This window comes from Solanum lycopersicum, chromosome 8 (assembly GCF_036512215.1).
Source record: "Solanum lycopersicum chromosome 8, SLM_r2.1".
Lineage (NCBI taxonomy): Eukaryota > Viridiplantae > Streptophyta > Magnoliopsida > Solanales > Solanaceae > Solanum > Solanum lycopersicum.
Window position 1 is genome coordinate 19786349 of NC_090807.1, and position 11054 is coordinate 19797402.

Sequence of the window (11054 nt, forward strand, 5' to 3'; positions counted from 1 at the left end):
CAAAGATTTAACGTGGTTCGGTCAATCGACTTACGTCCACAGAGGAGATGAGCAATCCACTATAAATATGAGAGTACAAAATACAGAGGGAAACAACCTCAACCAATTCACTCGGAATACATGGGAGGTTCACACAAGCGATAACGTATCAAGCTTGTGACCCATAAATTCTCCCCCTAACCAAAACTCTCAAAGCCCTTAAGACTACATTGTGAATGCTGATAAAGTTAGCAGGAACACTCCTCTATTTATAGAGTCCTAAACCTTTTCATACCAGAAAAAGGATTAGTCAATCCAAAACCTTTTCCTAAAAGGAAAACCTATTTATGGTAAGAAATCAGGGCAAATAAAACCCAACAAATCTCCCCCTTGACCTGAATTTCTGACAAAATAAATTTGTCCACCTTCTTTACTGAATCCTCAACAACTTGCTTCTCCTCTCCATAATCTCCTTTGCAAAATTTGTGTCTCAACACAGAGAACCTCTCTGAAACAATTTCTCCAACAAAATCTTCATTACTGTCAAAAAGGGTGTGACTAGAACTACAACCGCCAAGATGAACACCTCTTTCTAACCTGGTTCAATAATCGATTATCGAACCATTGAACATGACTCCGTCATTGAATCTGGCTTTGATACCACTTGTTAGGACCAAAAATAAGCAGGTGTAAACGCGAAAGCTAGCAATGCAAACCTCAAAAGACTACGAGCAAGAAGACAACGAGAAATATACCAAAAGACACAAAGATTTAACGTGGTTCGGTCAATCGACCTACGTCCACAAAGGAGATGAGCAATCCACTATAAATATGAGAGTACAAAATACAGAAGGAAACAACCTCAACCAATTCACTCGGAATACATGGGAGGTTCACACAAGCGATAACGTATCAAGCTTGTGACTCATAAATTCTCCCCCTAACCAAAACTCTCAAATCCCTTAAGACTACATTATGAATGCTGATTAAGTTAGAAGGAACATTCCTCTAATTATAGAGTCCTAAACTTTTTCCTACCAGAAAAAGGATTAGTCAATCCAAAACCTTTTCCTAAAAGGAAAAAAACCTATTTATGGTAAGAAATCAGGGCAAATAAAACCCAATAGAGAACAAATCAGTAATTCGACCATCTTTAGGGGAAGATCTTGGTACCTCACATCTGGATATTGTGAAAGGACAAACTAAAAAGAGCTTATTTCAATCTAGAGAGTCCGTTCAACAAAAAAGAATTAAACTTCCTATGCACAACTTTAGGTTCCACATGCCTTCCAAGAAAGGTGTTACTGTTTCAGTGTATGTGACTAGGGAAAGACTTGGTAATGTAGTGGTACGACATGGTATTCAAGATCTATTAAACTTCAAACAAGGGAAGATGAAGTCGATCATACCGGCCACAAGTCTTGATCATTTCTAGAAGAACAACAACTAAGGAAAGAACATGATATTACTGATCTACCAAACTTCAAGCAGGTAAAGATGAAGTCAGTCATACCATCCACTAGCCTTGATCAGTTTCCACAAAAACAAGCGATACACAAAGGTGATGAAACAAAAACTGATAACCACACAGTAGCTGATAATCTTGTGGATCAAGAAGAAATCGACGAGGATGAGTGTTCTATAGACGAGGAAATTGACATTGATTGTAGTACAGAAGGTATGTTTTAAGTGTTATAATATTTATCACTTGTATAAAAGAAATTTCTTATTTCCTTACTGTTACATAAACTAGGAAAATTGGAGGCGGAAAAAGTCTGAGGAAAAACAACATGTAAGGATATTCACGCAAGAAACTTGGAAGAAAGAAAGGAGGTGACATTTGATATAGGACAAGCAGTGGGTCCAACTGGTAAGATAGTGTCGAAATTTACCAAATTTATAGGAACAATTTTAAGGAATCCTAGATTCATCAACTTGATGTACACTAGTTGGCATGCGGTGCCAAAAGATACTAAAAAGCGCATGTGGGAATATATCAATGTAAGAACAATCACTTTTGAGATTGCATATATTTTATTTTGCATAGTCCAAATTCCTAATTCCATTAGAAGTAAAGAAGTGGGTGATGACTAGTTTTCGTGATGCTTGGAAGCGACACAAGCAAAACATTAAAAAGAGATTTTTTGATTAAAATAGTACCGTTGAGGATATGCTAGCAAAACGTCTTGGTGACATTCCAGAAGATGAATTCCGTCAATCGATCGAGTATTGGAACAATCCAACTTTTCAAGTAAGTCTAAAATAGTGCATCTCTACTTTTCAACTTATTTTGGATCATATGATTCTATTTTTGTTTTATTTATTAATTCAATTGTCTCTTTTTATTTAATTATAGGCCATGTGTGAGATGAATTCTCAAAACAGAAAAAAGCAAAAATGGAGGTATCGAATGGGACCTATTAGTTTTGCAAGAATACAAGTGGCATTGGTAATACTTAGCATCTTCAATCATACACTTTTAATCCATTTGCATTCTTCAAATAGATGGATTGTGGTCTCCATTACCTTTAACCCACAAAGACTCTATTGATACGTTTTAAGTTTTTATATATTTTTTAGCGTGCAACCAATGAAAACAATGAGGAACCATCAAATTCTGAAATGTTTATTGGAACTCGTACAAAGACGGGAAAGGAAATTCAAGCTGATAATCAAGTTGCAATAGTAAGTTTTTTAAAGTGAATTAATAATGAATTTAATTCAGGTTTAAAACTTTTATATTGTTAGGAGGGCTATAATTTTATTTTAATATGCTTGAGCCGCTGCACAATTTGCTTGGAAGGAATGTCAATTGAAGTTAACTTAATGAACCATATACTCATTTAAGCTAGAAAGAATTAGAAGTTCTTGCATTTAATATGGATGTCAATTTTATTCAATAGGCTGAACTTCAGAATCGCCAAAATTCTTGGGAAAATACAAATGATGCTTTTACGATAGTGTTTGGAAAGGAGCAGCCTAGTTGACTTAGGTGCTATGGTAGATCAGTGACAACAAGTTCTTTGAAGAAAGACGAGTAATATGACAAGCTAAAACAGAAACATGTCAATGAAATCACTTCTCTAAAAGAAAAAATGAAGAAATGAGAGAAGAAGTGCGACATTTTTTGTCAATTGCTTCAAAATAACCCTGGATTGAATGTTTACGGTATGTAAGGATGTGTTGGATCTAACATCGCTTCACCTATTGATGCGGGTAGTGCACAAGTTATAGAAGGCCAAAATCCTCTACGATCTTTTGGGTCAACTCATGATCCGGTTCTTCTAAAGGTATTTAGTACTTTTTCAAATTAGTCCTCTCAGTTTCTCAGAAAGTCTTCTTTGTGGTAGTTGGATTATTGATACGGTTAATTTTCAAGCTTTCTAACTTCATCTTTGAATCTTCAAATTAGCTTTAGTTTTTTCATGACTGATCTGATATTTATATTGAGAAACCTCTGAATTTTGATTTCTCTATGTAAACGCCTAAGTTCATTGCGGTCCTTGAATCTATTATTTATACAGTGGGTTAAATGCTTATATCTGTCATTTCTGTACAACTTATGAAGATTAAGATGATGATCGATGTATTATTATTTCGTGATTTGGATACATTTTTTTCTGTTTGAATTTCGATGTAATTTATTTGATCTATTAGTCAATTTGTTTAGACTGGGTTCACTTCAATGTGTTTTATGAATCTTAACTTTTATGTGTATGTAGTGCCAAAATGTTCTTAATGGTCATTGTGGTTGAGATACAGTTGGAGATATGACAACTTATAAATGGAGTAATTGTTGGTGGTTAACTCATAAGTATTGTACAATAGCATTTTAGAGTAGATGTGTCTTTTAAAGAGACCTTTATTTTCCAGTCGGGAAGTAATATTGTTTTTCTTTTACTTCTCTTGTTTAATTAGCAAAGTGGTGGTCAAAAGTTGAGGTCAGTTACTATTCTCTAGACTACATTGAAAATCAAAAACAGTTTGGACACTATATGAGATTTTTCAGTTTCAGTCTTGGATGGTTTTCTTGCACCAATTGAGTTTTGAAAAAGTTTAAATTCTTGGTCACTAGCTCTAATTTTATATTCTGTCACCATTTAATGCGAACTTGCGGTTAAGCTTTAATTTGAGTCCTACATTCTAATGTTTTTGTCATTGCTGAAAGTAGGGAAAACTGAAATGTACATCCCATTGGGGAGACCTTGTCCATATATTTTGGATCATCAAGAATTCTTAGCAACAGTGATGACAACAGTGAAATAAATCGTCAAGAGTTCTAGACACCATTTTTTCTAGCATCTAATCAACATTGTTATCAGCAGCAGTGATAGCAACAAAAAGGGTAACCCCATTAAAAGGCCAATTATGTAAAAAGTATTTTGTCTTCTTAGTCATGAAGAAAATAGTGTGTGTCGGTCAGAAATAAAAAGAAGAGGCCATTATGTAAAGTAGAAATAGTGAGTATTTTGTTTTTAGTGTCGGCCAAATATAATTAGGCCATGTGTAAAGAAAATGTCGGCCACTTATATTGGCCAGATATGTAAATTAATGGTGTATTCTAATTCATGAAACTTTTTCTTTGCACGAATAAAGATGGTAAAAATGATGAATTTTATAAGGTATGTGGACCCCACAATTATATTTAACAATTTTTGGGTAAATTTTTGAGTTTAGGGTAAAAAACTAAATTGAGCATATTTTTCATACATGAAGGACTATTTCAATCACCTAGAATATATTAAGTACCAAAATAAACCAATCCCAATACATCAAGGACCATTTTAATCATTTTCTCGCATATAACTATAGAAAAATTATAATTATATAACTATAGAAAAATTATAATTTGAAAAACGTTCTGCTAAAATAAATAATTATTATTGTCATCCAAACAAACTAAGATAGTAACTAAATTGATTTCCCAATAATAAAAAATATATATCTAGAAAAACGAAGAGAGAGAATAGGAAAGAGAAACAATAAAACATGAGTCCCACAACTAGAAATATAATAACAATAAAATAACCCCTTAAAACTACTAGTATGTAAAAAAATTCCTCAGGAGTTTAAAAACTTACTAAGCTATTATTCATGTGCCAGAAATGAAAATAATGAAACAGAGCTTCCCCACACATGGAACCAAGTGGCTAAGTTACCACACATTATTGTGTACTTTCTATACAAAGAAAATCTGTTATTACCAGGTCGGATGAAAGCTGACCTATTTTAACTCAGTTTCCTGGTATGGCGGATACTAGAAAAACCTCCAATGCCATAAGTTCTTGGCTTCTGAAAGAGCAATCAACAACACAAGATAAACAATGGTTACCACTAAAGTAATAATAAAAACATATCAACTTGACTTCAATACAAATCTAAGCTCTAGAAATATCTCTGTTAGTTATCTGATTCATGAAAGGATAACATTATTAACCTAAAAAGCCATAGCAGAAATTATTGCAATAAATATCCCAATTCTCAACCCTATGTATCACTAACTGCAAAACAACTTCAACACTTCACATTTTATGCTGAAAGAGTTCCATTTGAAATATACTTCACATTTTATGCTGAAAGAGTTCCATTTGAAATATTAGATGTAGAATTGATCATGACAAAATATAAGCAACTATTCATGGCAAGAAGCATAAATTTTTGTCTCAGAAAAATATCCGGACCATGATTCTGCTTCTTACTCCCATTTTTCTCCTTATTGTTATCCCTGATTGGCGTGTGATCCTTATCAATTCAACTGTTAGGATCCAGTTTCCTTGACCTATCTTTGTGTTTGTTCTTTTTATGCTTTGATGCACCTGAAGGTAACCCTATACCTGCCTATTAATAACATAAAGATAAGTTACTGGGAAATTTTACAACAAGACTGTATTAGTATAGCAAACGGATCTTTGATTTAGCACTCCCAAGACAGTAAGAGAGCACATCAAGGATTATAAGGTGATTCTTACCAATGGAAGATCAATAGATGATGTTTCTCTGAGCCGAAAAGTATCCGTGAGTATATCCAAGACAAAAGGAATGCAAGTGTACACATCTGTGTCCCTCATAGGAAGAGCTTTTCGACAGCTGATCTAGTTTCATCCCTGCACCTCTCCTCATTTCTCTGTCCCCCACCACACTCCTATGGTATTCTGTCTCAGATATAGAGGATGATAATGATCACTTGCATAAAAATCAAGATGTTTCCTAAGTTTATAATGATCTAGAAGATCAACTGAACCACCAAGTCCTCTAGATCCTGAAGACGCAGAACAACAGGCACACATGATGGAAATTCCAATTTCAGAGTATATCCAATAGAGAGAATGTACAAGTATCCGTATAGCTAAACTTTAACCAAAACTTTCAAGAGCATTTCATATTTTCAAATTCTGCAATAAAAATTATCAAAAACATAATACTGAAGATAATTAAATAACTAGGATCAAGAAAAAAAAATCACCTATGTTTGGGTGTAGGTTAAAAGTAGTTAAATATGCTCTTGAGCAGAAATTGCTTAGGATTTGACGGAAATTTTGTGTGTGTGTGTGTGTGGGGTGGGGGGGGGGGGGAATCTAATTAAAAATAAGCAATCATACATGTCAGAGGCAGCCTTCTTAAGACTTTCATCAACTGATCTATTTAAGATCAGAAGCATCGTGAATCTCCAACTTTAATCTATCACTGCTTTAAACCTCACGAGCTATCCTTTTCATCGTGAAGCTCTGATAGACCAGTGAATATAGTAGCATGAACAATCAATATGGAGTTTTTTCTCAATCAAAAATGAGTTTTGCACCATATGTGGTGGTAAAGTTAAAGAACTTGTGGAAGAGTTTTTCTACACTTTCAACAAGTAAGAAAATGATTTCAATATAGACGAATCAAAGCAATAGCCATATGATCTGGAAGGATGCTTTTAATGGGTATTGGAAGTAAGTAATGTAACATGAAATGAGCATCATGAGTCTTATAACCAGACAATTTCCTTTCATCCAGTTGCACACACCTAGATATATTGGAGGCACTGCCATCAGGTAGCTTGACTGTCTTTAAAACTCCACAAATATTGATTTCTCTCCATTTTTCATTGAGAAGCAAGCTTTTGCAAACTTTGTTCTCTTGTTATCTCCATTATCTTTTGGATGAAGATTCTTTCTAATTCCCATCTCTTTCAAATCATATCGGGCTTTTGCATGATCTTTTGTTTTCCCAGGAATATCCAAAAGAGTTCCAAGAAAGCTATCAACTGTGTTCTTCCTACATCAAGGTTGTGGAGTAACAAGTTGTGCTGCCAATAAGGTGATTAAAACAAATTGACCTTTTTTCCATGGGCCACCATTTGATCTCTATATCTTCTTTCCAACCACATTTTCAAAATCTTGTAACATCAGTTCCCTTTAATAAAAGTGGAGGAGGCCTGAATTCAGCTTTTCCATTGAAAGATCTTTTGTTAGATCTCTATGGATGATCCATGGGTAGAAAAACACGATGATCCATACATTTTCCGACTATGCTTAAGATATCAAGAATTAGTGTTATAGTTAAACAAGGGCAAGCAAACTTTCCTTTTGTACTCCATCTAGACAACATAGCATACACAGGAAAGTCACTGATTGTCCAAATAGGAGCTGTTCGAATTTGAAAAGTTTGATTTCTTGAAGCATCATATGTTTCAACCCCAGAATCCCACAACAATTTTAACTCATCTATCAATGGTTGTAAGTAAATATCAATGTCATTTTCAGGTGATCGTGGTCCAGGTATAAGTAAAGAAAGTATAGAATATTCAGATTTTTATGCACATCCAAGGCGGCATATCATACGCCATCAACATAACTGGCCATGTGCTATGAGATATACTCATGGTTCGAAATGGATTGAACCCATCACTTACTAATCCAAGTCTCACATTGCGAGAATCTAAAGCAAAATTTGGATACCTATCAAAATCTTTCCATGCTTGACCATCAGTAGGATGCCTTCACTTTCATCTTTTGAACGCTCCTTATCATGCCACCTCAAAGAATCTGCTGTCTTTGAGCACATAAATAACCTTATGAGTCTTGGAATTAATGGAAAGTGTCTTAAAGTATTTACTGAAAATCGATTTGATTTTTTAGAAGACTCAACCTCACCATCAACTTCAGGATTTTTAATATACAGTGAAGCTCCGCCAGTATGACAAAATTCATCATCCTTATGATCATTCCTAAACAACATGCAATCATTTGGACATGCATCATTTTTCTCATAATCAAGGACGAGATTCTTAAACATAGACTTGGTTTTATTGTAAGACGAAGGAATGTTAAACTTGGCATCGCCTACTCTCGACATAACAAAACCTACAGGCAGAGGCCAACTACTAGGTCTGCTTAACAATGAAAATCTAGTGAGGTTAATTGGATGTTGCGGAGCTTGATAACATACTTCTTTTTTATGAAGTCATGTCAAAAGGAAGTTTGGAAAATCATTTATTTAAAAGTGAGTCAAATCTCTTTACATCAGTTTGCTTTATTTTTGTATGCTTAGTTATAAGGTTGACGATTTACATATTTCAACTGTTTATATGTTAGCATTATTAGAATGTCACTGGCAGCAAAAACAAAATCTTTATCGCCAACTTTACCCAAATAAAACTCCAGAAATCAATAGAGCCTAAATCATATGACATCTTTTCCACTACAGATACCACAACGCAGTTGTAAGTCACTACATAGATTTGCGATTGCGCATTTGTAGATTTACAGATGTATACCATATCACATATTTACAGATTTGTAGCAGATAGTAACCCAAGTCCATCTCAGGCTAAAAAACAGGGGCAACAAGAGAAATATCCAATGATAGTCTAATGCAGACATGTAAATCAGGATGGTATTCGCACTAAATAAAGCATGGAAAAGGAGGAAACTCAACTCGAACAATACCAAGACACTCTACTGAAAACAGGTAAGTCTCATAAATATGCTTCTAGTCAAGTTGGCAACACTAATTCTGAAATATGCTTCTAGTAAGCTTTACTTTGAGACTCGGAGCCGGAGACCATCATGCAATTTTATCATTTGCGCCGTCATCATTGAAATTGAAAAAGAAGCTCTACAAAGGAATTTTGATAAGGAAGAGGTGTATACACATGTCTAGATGGGAAGTAGCGTCAAGCTGGGGTTAGAGAAAATTGGTAGAGAAAGGAAAGACAAATTGACAAACTACACTGTTTCATTCGCTGAGACTTCTTTTTTTTTTCTTTTGGTAATAAGAGTGTCCATTTAGATTAACTGGACTATAAGTAATAGAAGATTGTTTAAGATCGTAAGAATCATTTAAAAAAGTCAAGAATTCCGTCTTTTACAGATAGTTGAGTCAACTTGTTAACTTACATTGCTATACAAAAAATGATTCTGTAAAAACTTCTGTCTGCTGAAATTTTCATATTGAGGTAACCTTTATCTAAATAGTAGGACTATATGCATCTCACTAGTCCACACCAAAATAGGATTTAGAGAATCATTTTAAAAATTTCCTCTCATAATTACAATTGATAAATACCAAGAACATATTCTAATGATTTCGCAGGATCTCATCTTAGTTCCATCATCAACTAATATACTTGTTCCTACTACTAATAAGGCAATTCTTTGGACATTCATGCAAAATAGTAGGGCAGAAATCAAAACCAAAAATGAAAAAAAAAGCTAATAAGAGATGGTAAAATGTCTGAACTTGAAAAATGATGTTTGGTAGCAATCTAACTTACTAATGTACAACAACTTCAAAAAAATTTACAGAAAAAAACAAATGTGTTAGAGAATCTTTTGTCACCACATTGTAGACATATTATCACCTGCATAACATTATGAAATAATAATTAAATATGCAGCCATATGCAAAATAATATACAAATAATGTCACGTTTGTGTTATGTTGGATTTTATGCAATTATAAACAGGTTAATTGTTTAACTAAATGATTACATGCACAATAATTCCACATCTACACATTTCTTATTTTGCCCTTACAATTTCACAATCCACAAACTATAACAAGCAAAGATTATCTGGAAAGCGCAAATGAGGGGAAGGAAACAGGAATTTCAGTTCTAAGAACCCTAAAGTAATAAAATTACTTCTAAACAAAAAATAAGAATTCAATAAATTGATTGTTTTTAGTACTCGACTGTACGAAATCAGTACTTACGCTTGACAAAATCGAGTCTTCAGCTTCCGTTTTTCAGTTCTTCGATCCCAGATCTTTAGCTTCAGCTCGTCATCTCTTCAAGTAATTTGGGTTCTGGAGAAGAGAATCTTCAGCTCAGCTCTTCAGTTCATCAGCTCAGCTCTTCATTTCTTCAGCTTCGTCACTTCGATCTTCAACTTCCTCTCTTCGATTTTCAATTCTAGAGAAAAAACATTAGAAAGGAAAGAAGAGTAAAGTGTGTATTCATCAAATAGGAAAGAAGAGAAAGAGAAAAGTTTTTATTAATTATATTTTTTGGCCAATAAAAATGGGAGGGAGAGTTAAAAATGTGGAGGGAATATAAAATTTTAGTGATAAATTTTAGGCCACATTTTTAATGTGTTGTTTTTACAATTATAAAATAAGACACTTTAAAAGTGTGGCAATAAATGTTAATAATTGTTGCCATTTATTTTATACTATGACAACACTCATAAAGTGTAGTTTATATTATTGAAGGGTACACTTTACAAGTGTTGCCAATATTGTTGTTGGCAAAAGTTAAAAGTTTAGGCTATATTTTAAAGCGCTCCCAAAAATATTTTAGGCAACACTTTACAAGCGTTGCCAGATTTAATGTGGGCGTAGGCCTAAAATATTGTAGTGTGGTGAAGAAGAATTGAAGGTGATATAATAGTGATGGTACAGAACAAATCAATAGTGAAGTTTGGGTTGAATATGATTTTTCGATGAAATGAGAATTGAAAATGGGTGGTACTAGTGATGTAGAAGATATAATTATTGGATAATTAAAACAATTAATTAGGAATTCGTTAGAGTAAAACATAGTTAAAAAATAAAAATTAATTAATAAAGAAACGAAAATAAAAAATTAT

At 33.6% G+C, this 11054-nt stretch overlaps 1 long non-coding RNA gene across 6 annotated transcripts; it reads right to left on the minus strand.

The window, feature by feature from the left end:
* Positions 1-4969: 4969 nt before the first annotated feature.
* On the minus strand, positions 4970-10501 carry LOC101244397 (uncharacterized). Of its 6 annotated transcripts, none has more exons than XR_003247750.2 (4): positions 10180-10501; positions 8118-8191; positions 5949-8016; positions 4970-5817 (listed from the first exon to the last, which is right to left on the minus strand). It is a non-coding gene; the product is annotated as an uncharacterized lncRNA (long non-coding RNA). The 6 variants fall into 6 exon arrangements; XR_002028403.3 differs by lacking the exon at positions 8118-8191 and having other exon boundaries at positions 4970-5271; positions 5661-5817; positions 5949-6238; positions 10180-10489; XR_003247753.2 differs by lacking the exon at positions 8118-8191 and having other exon boundaries at positions 5949-8009; positions 10180-10500.
* Positions 10502-11054: the final 553 nt, after the last annotated feature.